At 45.0% G+C, this 22,748-nt stretch overlaps 1 long non-coding RNA gene across 1 annotated transcript in view; it reads right to left on the bottom strand.

The window, feature by feature from the left end:
• Positions 1-17,995, bottom strand: part of LOC147272434 (uncharacterized) — a 23,353-nt gene extending 5,358 nt beyond the window's left edge. The window contains exons 1-3 of the long non-coding RNA XR_015115886.1: positions 17,876-17,995; positions 15,755-15,858; positions 15,248-15,363 (exon numbers count right to left, since the gene is read on the bottom strand). This is a non-coding gene — a long non-coding RNA (uncharacterized LOC147272434). The remainder of the gene's footprint in view (positions 1-15,247; positions 15,364-15,754; positions 15,859-17,875) is intronic.
• Positions 17,996-22,748: the final 4,753 nt, after the last annotated feature.

Raw genomic sequence — 22,748 nt, 5'->3', positions numbered from 1 at the left:
ATGTGGCTGAGAAGGGCCAACAATGTCGACACGCGGAAAGAGCTGTAGTGATGTAGTACTCGCGCTCTCCGGGTTCAGATGTGACTGCGGGCGTAAATTCACGAAAGAAGTGACAGAAAATCAGCAAAACAACCCCTCGGAGCAGTTTGATATGTGGACCGGAGGAAAGGAACACTTGCATGACTGAAAAACAACTGGTAGCGGCTTTCATATTCTGGCAAATATTTGAGATATATGGAGTGGGAACAGAGGAGATGGAGGAGGACGGGGGACGGAGAGGGAAAGGGAGATTGCAGGAGGAGAGAATTCCTAAAAAAGAACTCTTGGGAATGCATTTAAAAATATGAAATTGCAAGACATTAATGAAGAATACAGGAATTATTACAAACGATCTCATTTGAGCGACTGTATTGAACCATACTTATCAACGATCGTTTCTTTGGAAATTCGTCTGAGCCTGTATTAGGAGTATTACGGCAAATTGGATTTTTGTTGTTGTTGTTGTTGTTGCAAATAAACCAGTATAACCTAACAGTAAACCCCTCAGCGCTCAGATTCTTGAGTCACAGCTGCTGCTGAAAGCTGCGGCGTGACGGAAGGGTCGTTTTTACTCATTTATTCATTCACACTAAACGAAATTTGAAAGCTGAGTCAGGCGTTGCTCTCGGTTCATTCGAGTGTCGCTTTTGAATGGCGGTAACTCGTAATTTGTAATGTGTTTCAGATTGAAAGTAACTTAACCTGCAGGTTTTCTTTTTCTTTTTCATTAATGCAGCCTGGGGATCAACGCCAGCCTGGCTCGTGCATTCCCAGCCCCAGCTCGACCTCCTTGCCCCGCCCTCCACGTGGTTGCGTTCTGCTCCGGCAGGTTTACTGCAGGTATTTGTAAGAAACCCCACTGCTAAAGCAGATAAGTGTGTGTTTGTGCTCTGAAATACGGGAGGTGAGTGTGTGGGTGCGGCGCTGTCCGTAGTACTGAAACGCAGCGAACTGGACCGACAGAACATCTGGCTCTCTTTGTTAGCCTGCTTGTTTTTTTGTGGTTTTAAATAAACTCCCGATTCACCACAGAGGTCCAAGAGTGATTAATCATCTGTAATGATCGCTCAAAGGTTATTTGTGAGCGTTCCGAAGGAAAAGAATCCGCCGTTGAAGGATTTCAGACGATGAGAAGTTCTACGAGCCTGACCCAAGTCTGTTCCCTTAAAAAAACTACAAATACCACATTGTGGTTGTAATCCCACAACGTGTGTGTCGGCCACAGCGACCTTTGACGGCTGAAATGTGTTCAGTTCATCCTCCTTCATTCCGTGCGCATGTGAGGTGACCTTTGACCTTTGACGGTCAAAAATCAATTCATCTTTTAAGTCCTAAAATGATCATTTTAGCCAAATTTGAAGAAATTCCTTCGAGTTTTTCCGAGGTAATCGTATTTTTCCACGTGAAAATCACTCCAAACAGGACGTGTGTTGCTCGATACACGATTAAGAATGTTCAGTTAGCCGATACGGATTAATTAGAAAAACATGACAGGCTGATTTTAGCAAACACAAACTGCAGACACATCCACCAATAACCTTCAAGCGTGCATGTACGTTTGGATGACCTGCAATACACTTCTGATAAAGTTTAAAAAAAAAAAAAAAAGACAAGAAAAGCGAGTTCTTGTACTCCGAAGCTCAGAATTCTCTTTGATCCAAATATGGAATCAGATCCAAAGATAAAAACCTTCTTCAAGGGAGAAATTTTGAGGGCAACTTATGAGTCTGATAACACACTTTGGAGAAATATCTCAATATTGGAATAAGTGGACCACCCTGCTGGATTTGGGGGGGGTCCAGTCTGGGTTTAGCCCCCCGACCCTGTCATCCGCCCCTGTGACCCGTCAAGATTTAGTACTTTACTTTGAAAATTTAAGTATTTCCTTGAGCGCGGAAGCTTACTGCAGGTACTGCTCACTGACGCGTGGAAGTGATAGCGCTGCTGCGTGCGTCTGGTAGATTACAGAGTAACACACACACACACACACACACACACACACACATCTAAAGCAGCAACGTGTATTGAGTAGTTTAGCAGTCGTGGAAGGAACGATTGGAAGAGATGTGATCGTCAACAACCGGTAGGAATCCAGGAGATGAAAACCAATCGCGGAGGGAAAGCCCCATTGATTCGTAACCACCGATGGGTTAACCACATGTGACGTGATCAGCCTGGACCGGTTCAGATCCCTCACGCTGTGGTTGTGGTCGTGCGCTCACACCTCCGACTGAGTTACACAAAATTTACAGGGAAGGAAAAACAAGTAAGAAGAGTGTTTTCTTTGCAAAGCTACGGCCTGAGGTTAGATCACAAAGCCGCAGGGTCGGTCGCGTACCGACTGTGGTTTTAAGGGTTGGTTCCTAATGACTGACGGGGGGGGGGGGGGGGAACAATTTTTTTTTTTCATGTGAGCTTCCTGTTTCAAACTGGAGATGTGACCACAGCTCAGAGGCGGGAAACACGTGATTAGGGTCTCTGAACTTGTGTGTTCCAACAATGGACACTTTCCCTCGTCCCTACACCGTCCCAGCTGCTCCACTTACAGATATCAGGCGCTGAAAATTCGCAACAAATCAACCCCGGGTGTGTTGTTGTTTTTTTAGTGGTTTAAAAAAAAAAAAAAGTTCAACCGACGCCAAACCCTCTCGACCGAATCTCCAAGATTTCCTTCCATAAACGCAAATCCCGCCGGATATTTTGAATCAATACACTGGTGCGTTGAGGTGAAAATTTGTTTTATGTATCATCTTAAAGGTCCTAATGAGCCTCATCAAGTCATAAAAGAATACAATCACAGTCGTCGTCCTCGTCCTCCGCTTCATCTGGTGGGTCCAGGTCGCGGGGGCAGCAGCCTCAGCAAGGAAGCCCAGACTGTCCTCTCCCCAGACACTTCCTCCAGCTCTTGCGGGGGAATCCCGAGGCGTTCCCAGGCCAGCCGATTGATATAATCCCTCCAGCGTGTCCTGGGTCAGCCTCAAGGCCTCCTCCCGGTTAGGTATGCCTGGAAAACCTCCCGAGGGAGGCGTCCAGGTGCCACCAGATGCCCGAACCACCTCAACTGACTCCTCTCACATGGAGGAGCAGCAGCTCTACTCTGAGTCCCTCCCGAATGACTGAGCTTCTCACCCTGTCTCTAAGGGAGAGCCCAGCCACCCTGCGGAGGAAACTCATTTCAGCCGCTTGTATTCGCGATCTTGTTCTTTCAGTCATTACCCAGAACTCATGACCACAGCTGAGGGTTGGAACGTAGATTGACCGGTAAATCGAGAGCTTCGCCTTCTGGCTAAGCTCCTTCTTCATCACAACAGACTGGTTTAGCGCCCGCATCATTGCGGACGCCGCCCCAATCCGCCTGTCAATCTCCCGCTCCATCTTACCCTCATACGTGAACAAGACCCCGAGATACTTAAACTCCTCCACCTGAGGTAAGACCTCCCCCCCGACCTGGAGTGGGTAAACCACCCTTTTTCGTCTGAGGACCATGGCCTCAGACTCGGAGGTGCTGATTCTCATCCCAGCCGCTTCACATTCGGCTGCAAACTGTAACAGCAGAGACGACAACCTCCCGCCACCGATCCAATCACAGTATTTTTACTTTATGATTGCTTTTTTTTACTTATAATAAAGCCTGAAAAATTAATGCGTATTGGATCTTTTGGCCAAAATGTGACAGTTCTTAGTTTTTTTCTTTAAAAGGATCTTTTAATAAAACATTATTGGAAGTCTAACCGCTGTGAAAGTGTAGATTTCACAGCGTGAATGAAGAAAACAAACTCCTTGATGGAGGCGGAGGAAGACGAGGCGGAGGAAGACGAGTCGTAGCGCGGCGAGGAACCGGGAGCTTATTCATGCTCCGTTAGCACAAGAGCTAGTTCTCCTCCGTATCTCCACATAAGTTCAGCTTTGGGTTGTAAATCTGATTGAAGGTCAGATTTCAGTACCTGAGCTACTAGCAAACATGAAGCTAACGGTGAAGCACGTTAGCAGGAGTGTTAGGAGTGATCTAACAGGAGTATAATGAGGATCAGTTGCCTAATAAAGCTGCAGCCTCTGCTGGGAAATAGAGCACAAGTGTAACGTCTCAGTTACTGGCTGATGCGGCAGGAAGGAATGCCGGCTACGCCCGTCGCGCTCCTCCCTGTTAGCCAGGAGGATGCAGCCTCACAGATGTGACTCTCATGTCTCCTAATCTCACCCTTGAATAACCTCACCCTCAATAATCTCAGCTAAAAAGCGAGCTGCACCATCTTCAAGTTTCCTAAAGTCCTAGTTTCAGCGGAGGTGTCGTGCTAAGCTAACGAGCATCCTCAGCGGATCTCACCGCCCTCGGAGGAGAGAGGGGGATCTATATCTTGTCCGGCTGTGGTGAGGACGTAAATAAAGTTATTTTATTTCTTTTAATGAATGAAAATCTGGGAATAAGGTCAATAAACTAAAACATTAAACATCAATTATTTATGTCAAATTTTTTTTTTAACCACAAAACAGGGTGGTCTGCTTCATCACGAAGTAACACACCACAGAAATTATACGAACAAATACAATGTAAATCATACAACGCGTCGGGGGACCAGGGGTCGTCGAGGAAACCATATTTTTTCGGTATTAAATTTTCTGATATGTGTTGTTGCCTTTATCTTTACCTTTGACAATAACCCCCCCTCTACTTAGCAGTCAGAGCCAATGAAGAGTTTGCCTCTGATGATATCATAAACCACACACTTTGGTTTCTTTAATCTCACGTTGTGGCTTTGGAGTTTGTGTGTGTGTGTGTGTGTGTGTGTGTGTGTGTGTGTGTGTGTGTGTGTGTGTGTGTGTGTGTGATTAAACTAACCATCCCCCCCCCCCCAGCAGCCAACAGTTTTCACACAGGAAGTCGCTGTGGTCAGAGGGAGAGAAACTCTGCGGTGTTACTCAGCCCGTGAAAAATGTGGACCCTTGTGAAGTTATGATGATGATGTCATAGTGATGCAACCTGGGTTTGGATTAGCTGGCGTCAATCTGTTCAAACTTTTTATTCAACAAGATTCGCATATGTTATGAATTCACCATATATACATGAACGCTCGATTCACGATTTTTGCATTTCCATGTCATATATATATTTTTTATTTAAATACTTTAAATAAAGAAGTCATTATTTATAGTCAAATGGCACCGTTTCACTGCCTGCGCCATGAAAATGTCTTGAAATAACTACGAAAATTACAAGATTTTGTTGTTTTGAGAATCGGACACATGGCCGGAACTACTTTCCTGCCTGAGCGCAGTGATTTGATTCAGCGCCTCATTATGAAACAAAACTTTTGAAGGCTCGTAGCTTCTAGAAAAGTCGCTAACCAGCCGATAAGAGACGACTGAATGATTCAAACCTTACTGATTTGATGACTGTTGCCTGAGTCATGCTAACACTTCCCATCCATTGGCATTCATTGTGCTAAGCTAACTAGCATTCAGCTGTAGCGCTGAGGTTTTCAAAAAAAAATTCTAGTTTTCATAATGAACACAAATATTCAGTCTTGAAAGACTGAAAGCGCAGCACAGGTGCTGATGTGTTAGTCACGTTTGTTTAAGGAAGCGCGAACCAAGGCGGGGTCACGCCGTGATGGCGCTTGATTTATTCAGGTTACCAGGTACGATCGATGCGGCCGTTCAGAACTTACTGGCTCTGTATGCGGTCAAAGTTTTAGCACCTGCTGTTGCACCTGTTAATTACATGGATTTTCGTGGTCGAGTAGCTGGAGTGTGTTACACACACTCACACACAAACGTGCCCACATGGTACCGTCTCGTTAACGCTCAGCACCTGCACTGACACACTCCTCCTTAACTCCTCCTCCACCAGATGAAAACACACACAATAGCAGGACAGCTGCTGCCCCGCCTCAGCAAGCTTTAGTTTCGACAACCTACACACTCCTGTGTGTGTGTGTGTGTGTGTGAGTTATATCTCGTGTACTGCTCAGCCGATGAGTCTTAAGCGTTATAAAGTGGAACTTTCTGGATTGAGGGTACTTGAGGACTTCCTCGGTCCAGTGGATCTCCTCCTCCACGTCCTGGGAGCGTTCGGTGGGAGGCCGCCGACCCAGTGACCCCTCCCAGACACAACATGACCTCCAGCTGCAACTTCCTGGGTCACACTGGGGGTCACCTGCTGAATCAGCAGAAAACTGATGCCTTTAGCTGTAGCTCGTCGTATTTTAATAGAGCTGAACGTTCCATCCAGCGTGTACGTCTACGCAAACGAGCTTCCCCGCAAGAAAAGTCCAACTCACGAACACCTGCTAGCAGCCACACGCAGGATAATATTAGCAATATTAGCATCCTCGATAACAAGTCAACAAAAAATAAGTCAACAAATAAAACCTGGCCGACTATTCTCATGAAAATACAAGGACGAGAAAACTAGAAAGCCGTAAGAGCAGCAGAACTTAGGGGACGCATGCGTCTGTTTCTTCGACACCGCATCGGGAGATCGGTCACTTCAAATGCAGCTGCTACTGGGAACTGTGCAGGTAGCAGGCGGTGCTATGAATATCATAATAAAAAGGAAAAGAAAGAAAGAACAGGGTACAAAGTACATCATAATATAGGAAGATACACACAGTCAAATCAGGAGGATGTTAAAAAATATGTCATTGAGAGATGAACCGCATATTTAAATGTGAAAAGATGATATTAGGGACGTTTGAAATGAATAAGTCCACTCAGAGGGAGGTAGATGTCCACAGGAAGGACTGGTTTCCTGTGGAGTTGTGTGGAGGCAGTGTGTGGCTGAATGTGTGAATGTGCTCCTGTGTTTGATGGGGGGGTGGGGTCCCTGGCATCCTCCTCCCTGACACTGCTGTCAGTGTCGGGCTACAGGACCTCATTCTCTTCTGTCAGTCTGTGTACTCCATGGTGTACTAATACTTGTACAATATGGTGATGTAGGATTGGAGGGTGCTGTTCTGTGAGTGTGTGTACATATATATATATATATATATGTGGGGGGGGGGTATACCTACGATCTGGGCTACACGCCCGATCTGCACGTCTTGTCTCAACAGCTGTCTTCCTCCACCCCCCTTTTCCTCTCCTCCCCCCCCCCCCCCCGTAATCCACTTTTTCCATCCCTTTTTTTCCCCTCTGCCTCTTTTTCAAACCACCCCGCTCCTTCGCTCTCTTCCGCCTCGTCTGCACCCCACAGAGCTCCCACGACATCAAACCCTGTCATGTCTAGACCCTGCGCGCGCGTCCGCATGCGCGCGTCACCGTGTGTGTTCTTAGCAGCTGCTTAAATACAAGAGTGGAAACGTCTTTGGGATTCATCAACAAACAAATAAACTATAAAAGTGGATTTGCAAGCTGAAGTCTGGCGGCCGTCCAGTGGAAGCCATCTTCACACACACAAACACACACACTCTGAAGGGAACTCTGAATCACCTTGAAGGTTCTGCGAGGCCAGACGCTGACTCATAGGTCAAGGTTCCTCAGCTTGCTGGAAGGTTCTTGATGCATCGAGCTGAACCTCCAGTCTGGATACTTTAGGATCCCACACCAAGCTGAACTGCAGCGCTCACTCCTGTAGATTAATAATCCGACACGGCCCACATCCTCCATCTCAATCCTGAAATCGAAACTCAGCTCAGTGTTCAACCTCCTCGTTAAGGTTTTAATTGAAAGATTCTGAGCTCTGATTCTTAATCTGGTGTAAAATATTCGGACAAATGTCAGATTAATGTTACAACCAACAACTCCCGGCTGAAAGAATCTAATCCAGCCTCTTTATTTGAGTTTTTAGTTTGTTTCGCAAGGGTTTGCCGTGTTTGAAAGGGATTTGTTGGAACAGAAAGGAGGAAGGGGTTGAAGCGCAGGGTGAGAGGGAGGAGGAGGAGGAAACGGAGGAGGCGCTGTTGAGCAACGGGGGGACAGAACTTCTCCCAGCCGGCCAGCTGTCCAGTCAGAACCGGAATCAGTTAGTCACCGCGCTTGGGCTCCTGCTCCGTAAACACAGAGCTAACAGGCGGGTTTAATTTAACTCCGCCCCCACCGCCCCGCACTGGTTAACGTGATTCTCATCAGTACTTTCAGTGGCGCCCCTACCAAATACTTCTCTAATATAGGGGGTGCTGTAGTACCACATTGAGGACACAACATATATTTTTGAGAATTTTTCCCTCAAAAACGTCGCCCTGATACTCCATCGTCCTCTAGAAACATGGCTCTTTCTTCTTTGGGATATTTTGACAATAAACTACAATTTGTTAAAAATAATAATATCAGCAAAAAGTAGTTTCAGAGACCTCTTCCTGGGAACGTCGAACACAGAGTTCGCCATCTTAAGCGTTTAAAGACCACATCCAGGGTTGTTTTTTTTTCTTTCCGCGTACGTGTTTAATGTGTGAGAAGTGGGGTTAAATAGAACTGTCTGGGGATCAGATGACTTACCAGCACACACACACACACACACACACGCACACACACACACACACACACACACACACACACACACACACACACAGAGTGTTTAATTTCTCCACTCCACTGAGCTTCTGATGATGTCATGTGTGAGCAATCATTTAACCATCTTGCTAAACACTGTCTGTTTGTGTGCGTGCCTCTGCGTATGTGTGTGTGTGTGTGTGTGAGTGTGTGTGTGTGAGTTGAACAGATGTCAGTGATGAATCAGTGTCTGATCATCACACTGCCCTTGCACTCATGGTAGGAAGGACTTCTTGCATTCCAAAGAAAGGACAAACGTCCATGAAGCCGGCGTGATGGTCCTGCTGGTCCGTGGTGGGAACTGCTGGTCCGTGGTGGGACCTGTGCGACCCTCCTGTCGCTCTGTTCAATCTGAACTTTGGTGGCACCCGGGGCCCTGAGTTCCGGAGGAGCTTCTACGTGAGCGTCTTGCTCTTCTCCACCACCTTTACCACATTTTTCAGTAAATCCTGGGTTGAATATGCCACATTTTTGTCCTACTTATCGGAATGATATTTCGCTCCATTTATGAATAATACGTGACACTTGGCTACCCGGAATGCTAGCATGCTATCTGGAAGTAGACAACCGCTTTCGCCGGCACAGCTTTGGCTCTCAACTATCTCAGCAATGTCCTGTGCTCGTCTCTGCTCACTTGCTCATTTGGGAGTTTATTTCCAGGCGAGGAGGCCTCGTGGCCGACTCAGGACACGCTGGAGGGAATATCTCTCGGCTGGCCTGGGAACTCCTCTGGATTCCCCCAGAAGAGCTGGTGGACGTGGCTGAGGAGAGGACAGTTTGGGCTTCCTTGCTGAGGCAGCTGCCCCCGCGACCCGGACCAACCAGATACGCGGAAGACAACGACGACGAAGATGAAGCATATAGTAATATTTTTGGATAATAAATATCCGCGACTTCGCGCTGACGTGCATTAGAAGAAGGGTTTCCTTGATTTCCCACAATTCCTTGCAGCAGCAGCTTTGAAAGTGACGCGCTACTCAGCTGTTCACCAAAACAATCACCGGGACCCCAAGGAGGAATGCAGTTCATCATATTTATTATAAATATCATAAATACTGTATAAGTACCCATCTAAAGCTCCGTTCAACTTGTTTCATTGAATATTTTTTTCTAATCTGAACAAATATATGATTAATTATTTGGTTATTACATAATTATTCAGAATCCATAAACAAATTCACATTTTCCTCTTGTTCTCAGTTTTAAAAGTTGAACTAAAAGTTCCACGGAGATGTTGAGGGACAAGATGAGCGACACGAGTGACGAAACACGTCTGATTCTGAATCCCAAGAACTAATTTTGCCTTTCCGCTCTCACCTGAGAACGAACGTTGGCGAATCTTTCTGTTTTAAGAGCAAACTTTGATACACGTTGTGTGTTTTACTTTGCTCTCGAAAGATGCAACACACGCACGCGCGCGCACGCACAAGAACAGTCTGGCATCTAAAGCTAATGAGGTGATTGCTGCATTCACAGAATCGCTCTCTCTCTCTCTCTCTCTCTCTGCGTGCGTGTGTGTGTGTGTGTGTGTGTGTGTCAGTGAGATCGGGGGTTGGCAAACAGAGCACAGCAAATGTGATAATTGGTCCCATGTGGTTTTCGAGTGTTTGTCTCTTTGTGTAAGTGTGCGTTTAAGTTTTTTTTTGTTTGTTTGTTTGTTTGCTTGCTCGTTCTTTTTGGAGATTTTTTTTTTTTTTTAACGAAACCTTTTTGGACTCAATGTTTCACGCAACAAAACCTCACAGTAAGTCACTAGATTTGAAACTTTAGAGGCAGGATGGACAAAAAGCGGAAACAAAAAAGGGAAGAGAGGAAAAAGAGGGAGACACAATGAGCGACGTAATTTATCGTGCGGACTGAGACTTGGCCCGGTTGCTTCCTATCACGCTGACACAGGATTGTGTCTCTCTCTCTTGGTTTAATATACGAGCAAACACACACGAAAAAATATCCTCACGCCCTCCCCGCATCATCGCTGATGCATCCGGGTGCTTGACGAATTGCTGCAGACCCGCCCATGGACGCGCAGGAGTCGGTCCCGGTGCGTAGCTGCTCCACAGCTCATTCTTGGTCACAGAAACACTTAAAAATCCCGACTTGCGTTTAGTTTTAATTTGGTAAAATGAAAAATTGCATGGGATGAACGCACTTCCCGTACAACCCCGAGAGGAGGAAAGAACCGTTGTTTCGGGTCAGAGTGGCGATTTCTTGTCTGAGTGAGCCGCAGACTGCAAGGGGGTTGGGCCTCAGCGAGAGGGGAGTTTTCCCAGCTCGAGCACCTGCTCGGGTTCACTTGCCCGCCGTCCATGTTCCTGATACAGATGCACATCTCCTAACCAGCTTTCTTGCGCAAATAGACTCTGAAATGAGGCCGTTTGAGAAACAAAATGGCCTCATTTCCCTTTAACGTCCTCTGACTTATCAACAACTCCCAGAGGAGCCCCCGGCGATGATGGATATACGGCTCAGGGAGGTGGGGGGGAGGGGACACATGTGGCCCTCCGCCGGTAACGACGACTAACGCTGCTGACGATGCCGCACGGAGGATTACGACGGGTCGTGTGTGTAACTTTTATGACATAATTACGAAAAGATAGTACGGATTTGACGACACTTACAGGATATTGTGTAAAAGCTTACGATGTAACGAGTAGCTTTACGGTTGAGGGCTGGACTGACATAAGTAGTGGACGGCACACTCCCTCATGTTGGCGTGTATTAATGGCCACTTCTAATGTGAGATTGTAGTGTGTGTGTGTGTGTGTGTGTGAGAGAGAGAGAGAGAGATGGCTAACATCCCATTAAAACTAAATTAGCCAACAGTGTTACGAGCTGATTATTTGACACTGATGTTAATTTTGTCATTGCCTTGAGGATTAAATAGCAAGTACACGCGTGCGCGCGCACACACGCAGCAAGTAAAAAAAGCATGTACCAGGAAGTTCACTGAAAATAACCCAAAGAAAATTTGAGTTAATTTTTATATGCTGAAAAATGTTCAAGTGTTCATTTTTGCTTGAAATAAGTCAGTTTTTTAAGTAGATATACAGACAGACTGACAGATAGACGGGCAAATACTTTATGATGCCAAAGGAAATTCAGTTCCTCAGCTCTTTCAAATGACATTCAACAAATGTCATAAAAAACTGATCAGAATAACATCTTAAAATGGCAGCTAGAAAACCAGGTTAAAGGCGTCGAAAAAAGTAGCAGTAGTAGTAGTGCAGGTAGCGAGAAATAAAGTGTTGCTGGAAGCCTTAATCCAGGAATCCTGTGTGAGGTGCCAGATAGGCTGTGTGTGTGTCATACGTGGAGCATCCCTGATTGCAGCTGTTTGACTTTGCCAGACCACACAAACTGAAACCCTGATCCCTGATCCCTGATCCTGCGGTGCAATACGTGAAACTCTCAACCGCCTGGTTTTGTTTGCGTTGAGCACCAGATCATTGTCACCACTCCAAGTGTTTGACCTCCATCATTACCGTTTATGAGCCACGCAACTGTGGTGTCATCCCTACATTCAATAATCTGGTTCCCCTCTAATCTGGCTGCACAGTCAACATAAACAGCATCGGGCTGAGAACGATGCCTTGTGGGACTCCAGTGCTCAGCATGAAAGACGAATTGATGGTTCTCTCTCTCTCTCTCTCTCTCTCTCTCACACACACACACACACACACACACACACACACACACACGCACGCACACACACACACACACACATATCCTTGTACTTATACCTTTGTGAGGACTTTCATTGACGTAATGCATTCCCGAGCCCTTCACCCTAACCCTGACCAGAACCCGATTCTAACTTCGACCCTAAAACCAAGTCCTGACCCTCAAATGTCCCTTTGAAGAAGTGAGGACGGGCTCAAATGTCCTCACTTTCCAAAAATGTCCTCAAGCTGTTGGTTAATTACGTATTCTAGTCCTCAATATGTAGCAAGTACAAGAACACACACACACACACACACACACACACTTGCAGCAAGTAACTAGGGTAGGATCTGGTTCAGAAAAAATATTTTGCTGCGGATCAACACTGACAAGCAGTTGCAAAGCTAGTAATCAAAATGACCCCAAACACACTTCACACACACACACACACACACACACACACACACACCCTATTCAGTCAAACAATACGACACACGCTTGTGGTGTGTATCATGCTTCGGTTTGCTGCAGGTTCAGCTTGGACACACCTCCTGCATCTGTTCACTCTTTCTTCTTCTGTCTCTTCTTTTTTTTTACACCAACACTATCTGTGACACTTCTGTTAATTATCGGGCAACCTACCCAACACACACACACACACACACACACACACACACACACACACACACACACACGTGCAGTGACCTGATAATTGGTGAGTTAATTGCAGACTGTTTTCTGACACAAGATCGCCATGCTACCTTGAACGCCATCATTATATCACCCACAGCACACGCGCTCACACACACACACACACACACACACACACACACACACTCTCTCTCTCTCTCTCTCTCTCTCTCTCTCTCTCTCTCTCTCTCTCTCTCTCTCGTACACAATAATTACAGGTAAAAGGAAACTGAGAAGAGCAGCAGGTGGCTGCTTTATCATATTGTTAGAAATCCCTTGATTGGACATTTAAAATCCCCTCAGAGACAAAAACAGAAGTGAAAAGAAGTCAGAAGTACTCAATTTGTCTAAAATAGTAATTAAAATTCAGTGCAAAACAGCTTTTATTGCCAAAACCTGGCAGAGTTTTGCAATAAATATCTCTTTTTATACAGCTTATAAAAGTTTTTCTCCTTGGCTCCTTTAGTGCTGGAACATCGTAATTACAACAAATATTTAGCTCACCATTAAATCTTGAAGCTGTACAGTCAACAGTTTTTAGTTTATTTTGCTCAAATCTGACAAATTATATAAGTAAACTTTGTTTAACTAACTAAGAGGGACCAAGAGAGACCCCCCAAAATTAAGAAAAATATGTTTAAAATGTTGGATGCTTGTTCTTGAGGACGTGGAAGTCTCATATCACGAGGTAGGCGCGCGTTAAAGTTTCAGGCAGCCCCGCACTGCTGGGAAACGCTCGGACTTGGAGAGTTCTCTCAAGTCTCATTTTGTGACATCACAACTTCAGGGGAAGCTCCATATATGGCAACTCACCTGGCTCTGGTTTCAGTGCCCAGTGGTGTTGCCGCCCACCCCCACTCTGCCACCGAAGAGCAGATTACAGAGCTACGGCGTTGTTGTCAAAATGGCTGACAGACTGGGTTTTTTCGGGTGCAAACGCTTCTTGTCCTTGCCTGCCAAAGAAGACGAACAAAGGCAGCAATGGGAAGACTGTTTGTTTTCAGGGGAGCAGGTATCTCTTTCGCCTTCGCCGCTCGTGTGCTCTCGGCATTGCACGGACAGCAGTTTCAGAAACAAACCTCAGTTTGACGCTGGATTTGCGAAAAAGCTAACCCCGAAGGCAACTGCTGTCCCGCCTTTACACGGTGGTGAGGAGGACGCCGAAGCACAGGCGGTGTTTTTAGCTCTCAACTGGGACAACGAGGTGTATGGTTGTATCGCCGAAGTCGGGGGGGGGGGGGGCCTGAATCCGAGCATTTCAGAGGGAAGCAGGAAAGAGGCAGGACAGAGCAGCACACAGACTGCGATGTGCGTTAATTATGGAGTTTTTGGATTGATGGGTTCTTTCAAGAGTGCTGTACCGTATTAAAAGCCCCTGAAAAGATCAGAGTAGGGCCTCTTTCACTTGTGCAGTATTAGTACACAGTTAAAACCTTTGATGGACTTTAACATTTCCTATGGCGATGCACGTGGTCACAATCCAGAATAGTAGCCAAAAACCAGCATAGTTGGTTTTATACAAGCAACTATTTGCATTGAGACATTTATGAATATTATGCATTAATATGGACTCTAAAATATTTGGATCTTTGAGGAAAATTTGCATGTAATACGAACACAGCCTGTCCGCTGATCCTTTGAAGAAATTTCAATGGAGATCTGAAAGTGGTGTGTGTGTGTGTGTGTGTGTGTGTGTGTGTGTGTGTGTGTGTGTGTGTGTGTGTGTGTGTGTGTGTGTGTGTGGAGAAAACACACTAATACACACACTGACCACAATGGTGAGGGAGGTTTGGAGTCCACAGTGCGACTGCCAAGAGGTGATTGGTGAGCGGCTAGCCACAACACACACACACACACACCCTCTTTCCAACAGACTTTTAATAGTGTCAGTTACCTGCCGCAAGAGCATGTGTCTGGCACTGCTTTGAGTCTGAATCTGTGTGTGCGTGCGTGTGTGTGTGTGTGTGTGTGATCAAACTGGTGCTGGTAGAGGAATTACCGCTCTTGCACTTTTAAGTACTTTAGCAAGTTTCTTTACATCTGTCTGGTCTCCGGGCAGATTTTGCCTCTGCAGCAGCATCAGGACTGCGAGATGCAAACTTACAAGCGTGGCGTTGAGAAATAAAGGCCACGCTCTTAGATGGGTGAATCCGTGAATACCTGCGTTTAAATGTAATGAGTGTTTATTACTTATGATGAAGTAATGACAATTATGTACTCCTGGAATAATGTAGTAACTGAGTACTTAGTGGTTAGAATGTCAGCATGTTGTGGCTGGAGTTATTCTATCATGAGATATTAATTCCACAAAGCCCTGTTTTTGGACGCTTATACCATCATCCATAAATAAATTGAAGGAATTCCATCGTACCTCTGTAGGTGGGAGTCTGAGTGGAGGTCTAGGGGTTTAGGAAGGTGGCGAGATCCTCAAGATGTTTTGCATTTCCCGAAGAAACTGCTGAGTCTCGGCAGGGATTTATTGCATTACTGGAATACACAGCAAATTAAACATCTGGTTTTAATATTATGTAAACTGCTACTTGCTCCCTGTTGAGTAACTAACAAGTCTCTCACACACACACACACACACACACACACACACACACACACACACAGTGATAGAAATGACTCTTTTTCCCATTAATCCCACTCATATTCTTGTAAAATCTGACTCATCATTGTCTTGACTGCACACAATTGTTTTCTAATTTTCCCCCAAATGTATGTTTGTTGACATTTCCAGTATTATAACATGAAATACTACTTAGCTATGCGGTTCAGTCAGTGTGTGTGTGTGTGTGTGGGTGTGTGTGTGGGTGAGTGTGCATGCGCGCACGCGTGTGTTGTAAATCTGTTGCCTAATTTGACTGAGACTCACCTCAGCTGCAAGGGTTGTATTAATAGTGACACCCGCAGGTCAACCTCGATACTGCGGCCTGCAGTTTTTGGCATGAAACCGTACCAAAGAGAACCTGTAGATTCCTAAAAAAATAAAATAAAATAAAAAGACAAAGAAAATATTTGAATCATACCTCAAATACTTTTTCACAACCGTTGTACAAAATACAGTAACACATCACACAGCAGGCCAAATACTACATTTGATGGTGTAACAGAAACAATGTACTAACATGGATCATGATGCAGAGATTCCAGTCAGATCCACAAGCTCCGCAGTTTGTCTTCTTATACATTTTCATTATGAATATGAATAAGATATATACGATATTATGGGATTTTTAAAGGCGAGTGCAACCCCTGGTCCTCTGGTCAACTTGTGGTCAATCTGTTGATTCCCAGATCTCCAACTGAAATATTGCATTGATTCTTTTGATGACTCTTGCAAACACCTTTTTGTTGTTGTTGTTGTTGTTGTTGTTGTTGTTTATAATCGTCCGCGTTCTGCCTCCGATTCTACGCTCCCCATTTCTGCTAAGCGTGACGCGCTGAGTTCACGTTTCGAGTCGTGCTCCGTCCGTTCACACGCGTGGTGGAAAAAAAGAAATAAATGCACTCAGTCGAGAATGTGTTTCGGCAGCAGTGAGAGGTGACTCCATTGTTGAGGACTGACAGTTATATGATGCAGGCTGAGAGGCACGTGAAAAAACACAACAGCAATAGGAGTGTGTGTGTGTGTGTGTGTGTGTGTGTGTGTGTGTGTGTGTGTGTGTGCGTGCGTGCGTGTGTGTGTCCAGCCACAGACAGCACGTCTCCTTGTCTGCTACCCCTCAAATAAATTCTGCTCTGTTGTTTTTCCTCTAATACAGCTACTGGAACAATCAAATATATTGACCAGCATACACACACACACACACACACACACACACACACACACACACAAACACACACACACACAAACACGCACACACACACACAAAGATAAGTCTTGTCATGCTCTTGAGATGTGCATAGGTTGGGAGTTCTCTACAACCGGTCCAATATGCAACATTATCTGGTCACGTATTGGCTCCACTACACATACACACAGTCAAAGACAGTGATGCGCGTGCACGCACACACACACACACACACACACACACACACGCACACACACACACGCACACACACACACACGCACACACACACACACGCACACACACACACACACACACACACACACACTGCGTCTGCTGGTCTAGGCCCATTGATCCCAGGTTCGGTGCCACAGAGGTTTGAATCCAATGCTGATAAGAAATCCACACACTGGGCAGGTCAGACACTTAGACTCCAGTTGTAGTTGGATTGTTTAATACTTTATTATCCCAGGCTGTCTTTTTTTGGGAGGAGAGATAAAACTGCAGGCATCTTTGAAAAATATGAAAAATTAACATCATTTATGAATCAACGTCACTTTTAGCTTCCAAACCTTTGCTATGAAATAACGCCGCTCGTGTACCGACACAGAAATTTTAGTGTTGTTGCGCAGGCTCAAGTAGGTCTAATGAACAGGGGAGTGGAGTTACAAACTGGGGCCGGCACGTTTTAAAAAGAAATTTTCAAGTAATTTTTTGTCGTGGGATCAAGGGGCGTTAGCGCCAGCTAACTTGCTAGCTTTAGCTGGGTACTGTCGTTCATTCAGTGCGCCAAACTCTGATTAACAAGCAGACTAATTACTTTCTTGCTTCCTCTGTGAGCATATTAACCGGTTGCAATAGTATTACACTCTTACAAGGGCGGTACAGTAGTATTTATGATGATATATTTCAGTAAACCTAAGTTCGTTTTAAGCTAGCTCAGTGGTCTCCATAACGTTAGCTCCCCTCCGTGTTTTGGAAAGAAGTTTGGCCTCAGCCTCTCTACCTCATCGTCTTGGGTCCTTTGCAAATCAGCGTTGTTGTCATTAGCTTGTCAGTTCACGCAGGCACACGGACGTCTGTGTGCGTTCGGCGGTAGGAGGGACAAACTGTTTCGGACAAGACCATTTCACAGTGGTGTTGGGGCTCCAGATGGGAAGTTGGACGTCTTCTTGTGTGTTTCCCGCCTATTTTGAGTGACTCACCTTTGTCTTGTTTATCCTCTTCAGCCACATCTTTGTTTGTTTGTATGTAGTTTGTATTTTAGTTCAGTTTGTCCTGTCAGAACTAGGACTGCTAGAGCTACTGGACCAGAAACGCCGGCAACAGCGGAATGATAAACTAAAAAGACACAGGCGAGTCACTGAAAAAGGCGGGAAACAGACAAAGACAGGAAGTGTGATCAAACCAAGACATCGGAGGGAGGTAACTTCAAAATAAAACAGCAACTGAGTACACTGATCAAATCCCATCAAACAACAAAAATAGAAGGAAAATCAAGGAACACAATGATCAACCAATCATTGTGAGGCTATTACAGTTCAAACTTTCAAAACTGAGTCGTACTGACAGTCTGAGATCGTCAGTCACTACGAGTATACGTACACACAGTATCGCCTCATAAATTGTAGATGTACATTGGTATACAAATATGTAGCTCATAGATTATCTGTTTATAAGTAGTACTAATCGTGCTTTGGATGAACACTCACGCAGCTCATCTGAGTGTTTTGATGTAAACTGTTTGGAAAAAATCTGAAAAAAGCAGAATGATCTAGACTTTAAGATTTTAAGATCTTAATCACTGGATTCCATTAAATATTCCATCAATCTTGTTTATTTTATTTAATCTTCGACTTTTATCAGCCTACTTTTAATGGTTTAGTGTTTTATTTTCGTAGTTTTATCTTGTAAAATATTGCTATCGTAGTTCATTGTTAACCACTTTTCTTTTTTTTCTTTTTCTTTAATCCTGCCTTAATTTTGCCACATAAATAAAGTTCAGTTCAATTGTTCTAAAAATCCCCTCAAATCCCAACCTAAAGTGACTTTTATTAAACACACAGCATCACAAAACACGCTCAGAAAAAAAAAGTTATTCTTCTACCAAGCAATATAGTCCCCCAAGACACCAAAGGGGTTGCCAAGCAACAGTGGAGCATTAATACGGTGCTGGTCTGCCTCCAGTTGCTGCCGGTGTCTTGAGGCAAGTTTGACATGGAGGAGCTGCTACAAAAGTTGGTAGTCCAAGAAGGCTTTGATTTTTTTGTGTGAGGAGGCCCAGGAGTTTAGTGGCAAGTGACTTTTACAAGGTAAGTTTTAACCAATAAGCCAACTTTAGCCTATATTTAGCATGGATAGTCGCTAAAGGGTTGGGTCTAATGGTTAAATTTGATCCGGTATCACAGTCACTAATGGGCAATATGCAGTAACGTTGCTCTCATTGCGCTACCAAGCTGAATATCTGGCCATGAAAAGTCCTTAGTGAGCTGATGTGACAGTTTTAGCTATTAGCAATATTTGCTAACGTTAGCAAGAACTCGTGGAAAAAGTGATTTAAAAGAAGGTGAAGTACAAATTCGTACCATCTCAACTTCAAGGGTACCTGCACTGAAAACTGATTTGTGCTTGGAAAGTACAACCCATTCCCCGCTGATGGAAAGAGCTACGCACAACATCTCCAGCCTTTTCTCTCCGTCCATGTTTATTTTTTTAAATCCTCCCACCACTTCCACCTGACCTGGCAGCTTGACGTGAAGCGAGTGGCGGCAGTATTTCTGAACGCTGTGCTATGAACGCTTGACTATCTGTGGTCAAATGTGATGAAATGCAGTCTTCACATGGAGTTTGGGAGGAGAGAAAGAGAGAGAGAGAGAGAGAGAGACTGAAGGAATCATCCTGTCCTCCCTGAGGGACAACTGAAACCTTTTAAAGCCCCTCGCTCTCGCCGTCTGTCCCTTGATCACCTCCTTCTTCAGTTTTCTCTGTTCGCTATCTTTCCCCCTCCGTCACCCTATCAGACATGGCAAGCTCTGGTCGATAGGGCCATTAGTAAATAACAGATACATAATTTATTAAATATCCTTAGATACATATTTCAGCATTGGATTACCAGGCAGAGTGTAGGTGGTGGTGGTGGGGCACTGTGGGAGCAAGACGGGAGAACCGTGGACTTGCCGACACTTCACTGTGTGAGTAATTATTTTTCCGTGCTAAATACCGAACATAGTAGCCTGGTTAAAGTACACGCAACTGAAAAAATATGAAAGCGTAAATGTTTGGTTTAGTTTGACTGTCGAGCTGAGAAATGTCATGCTTTATTTTTACTGATATTGCATGTGCGTGATTCTTTTTATGAGGGGAAATCAGCATTAGCACTGAAACGATAATCAAGTGCGGCAAATTAAAAATGTCTTCTCCAGTTTCTCCAATTAAACAGACATCTGGGCCGAAGCAGATCTTGCGCCTCCTCTGTTTTGGATGTAAAACTAGTCCATGTTGTTTCACCCTCTTCAAGATGGCCGCTAACAAATCCTCACAACAACGTGTCCAACATGGCCAAAGCCCCCTGGAGACAAATAAACTACCATGACCCATTCGTACCGCATCCAGGATGAAATAAGAAAACTTTATTTTCCATTGCATTAGCGTGAAATGGAAAACTGTACACAAATAAAAGACCCTGAGAACCGTTGAAACATTAAAACGCTAACGTGAGTCCTTGTGGCTGGACGACCTCATGGAAAGGCTGGTTGCGCGTTTTTTTTTTTTCCTGATGGAATTTCCAGCAATCGGGGTTAGCGTCAGAATCAGCCATCGCTAGATGCTCAGCCGTGTTAACTCTATGGATCACGATGCTGACTGTAGTTTAGGACAGTACAGCCTCTCTGGGGTCTAAAAAAAAGAAAAGAAATTCGATGAGCAAATTTGCAAATGGCTTCCATAATGGCTCCATAAACGCAGGGATCATTGCACACACCTTTGCATCTCTGCGACTTCCACTAGACATCACCCGTAGTCTGCCTTACATACTAATATGTGAATATTTATTCATATCTAACGCCACATTAGATAAAAAATCAATGAGGTAATCAAGTTTTCACTATGAAATTGGCATTCCCATGGCATTTTGCATATTCACCGCCACTCACATCATTAAAAACACATCCATCGACTCCACCGCCGCCGACTCACCTTTAATTAGTTTGAGCAAACATATCGAGCTGCACCTCACACGCATATACTAACACATTAAACCGCTTGGATGCTTGCAATGCAATAATGCTGATTCTGCGTAAGTTTCATTAAACCACTTGTGCCAAACGAAAACACTTTTATTTGACAGGATGTGTGAAATTCCGAGAGAAGAACTTTTCTGAATATGAAGGCTGTTGAGATGTCAGAAATGTTCTGATTAAATGTGTCGGGCTACCGCTGTTTTAGCCGTGCTAGCGACAGGGTGGAGGCGGGCAGACGGCACGCTTCCGTCCTGGTAGTACCAAAAAATAATCCTAATAATAATTTTTTTTAATCAATTCTTCATTCACAGCAGATTATTTCTATACCCCATTACCCACGTTGCAATGTTCATACGTTTGGGTTGTACAGTAAGACGAGACGAGGACTTGACTTCCTGCATTTTTTTCCAGTCCATCACGTTCAAAGTTCAAGGTCACATTCAAGGTTACGGCTTTGACATGAAATGATCAGTTTTGACAAATTAACACCAGAGTGTAGTATCTTGGGCTTCTATTCAGTCCTTGTTACTGCAGTAAACGCAGTATTGAGGGCCGACTCTCTGATGTAGTTTTTTTTCTTTGGACTCAAGTCTTGTTCTTCAATCTCAACTCAACAAAGCGTCAATGAAAATGAAAAATTACGAGCAGGAGTTACAAGGTTCCATTCCTCCTGCGTCCGTAGTTGATAGTGGAGCTCTGGCCACTTGTTTGCCACCTTCAGCCGGGGTTTTGGTTCCCAACCATGGCGATCGGGGCTGAGCCGATAAATATCCGCGCGTACCGCAGGTTCGTTTTTAGCAGGACTGAGAGCCAATTGAAGCGGTTCCCATAGCATAAAAACCCAGTGTAAGTAAATATTATTTGGAATTATGGATGAGCCGGATTTCTGTTTCATCTGAGTATCCGGCACAGATATTGCGGTTGTGACCACGCAGAGGAAGTAACAAGGAACAGCGTCATTATCCGTGGTCTTTATTTTCTCATAAATAATGAATTTAGTCATTTCTGATTAATCCCTGTCAATTTCGAGAAAACCAATTCAGCACATACGTTAAACCGCAATGACTTCCGGTTTATGTCCCACCCATTTCTGGATTAAGCCCCGCCTCCCTCTGAGAACAGGTACAGATGCAGGTAAGGGTGAACTCACTCATCCCTGGTTTGAATGGGGTTTTCATCGCCTTGCCGGGACCTGAAGCTGTCCTCCCGTGCCAGAACGCGAGGTTGATATTTGTGGTTTGGGGTGACGCATCTCAACAACCACTGGATGGACGGTCATCTCATTCGTTTCAGCCGTTCTGAATGAATTGAGTTAGTACTGATTTGCAATGTCAAATAAAATATTTTAAAGCAACAACAACAACAGTGTTCGAGCTGGAGGAGGACAGGTTGATGGATTCGGAGTTCCTTGTGGACCACAGTCGGACTCTCGTACCGGCCTACCAGCTGTGTGATTTTTGTCTTTCCTCCTGGGTGGAAGAGAAGTGTTTGATAGTGTAAGTGCCTTTGAGGCAGCTCACTCAGCCTGGAGCTGGTGATGAAAAACCTCTCATGTGTCAGAATGACCGCATCACCTCTTGCTGCCCACACACACATGCATATTCCCTTGCGCCTTGCCGTTCCCACAAAGCCACAATGCATCTTGGGAACCATTAAGGAAACCGGAGACCACCGCAGTGGGTAAAGGACACAAACACAGGGAGGGAGGAAGAGGGCAAGAGAGATAAATGATGGAGCGGGGAAGAGGCGATCCGAGGGAAGGCTCGGTACTACCTCGCCGTGTACAGAGTTACAAGTGGTGAGTCAGCCGTTCCGGGGTGACAGTGTCCTTTGCACCTCA

This window comes from Aulostomus chinensis, chromosome 1 (genome assembly GCF_037954235.1).
Source record: "Aulostomus chinensis isolate RoL2024-O1b breed Wild chromosome 1, RoL_Achi_v1.0, whole genome shotgun sequence".
Taxonomy (NCBI): domain Eukaryota; kingdom Metazoa; phylum Chordata; class Actinopteri; order Syngnathiformes; family Aulostomidae; genus Aulostomus; species Aulostomus chinensis.
Note: the sequence above shows the minus strand (reverse complement) of the source record. Positions and strands in the feature narration are given on the sequence as shown.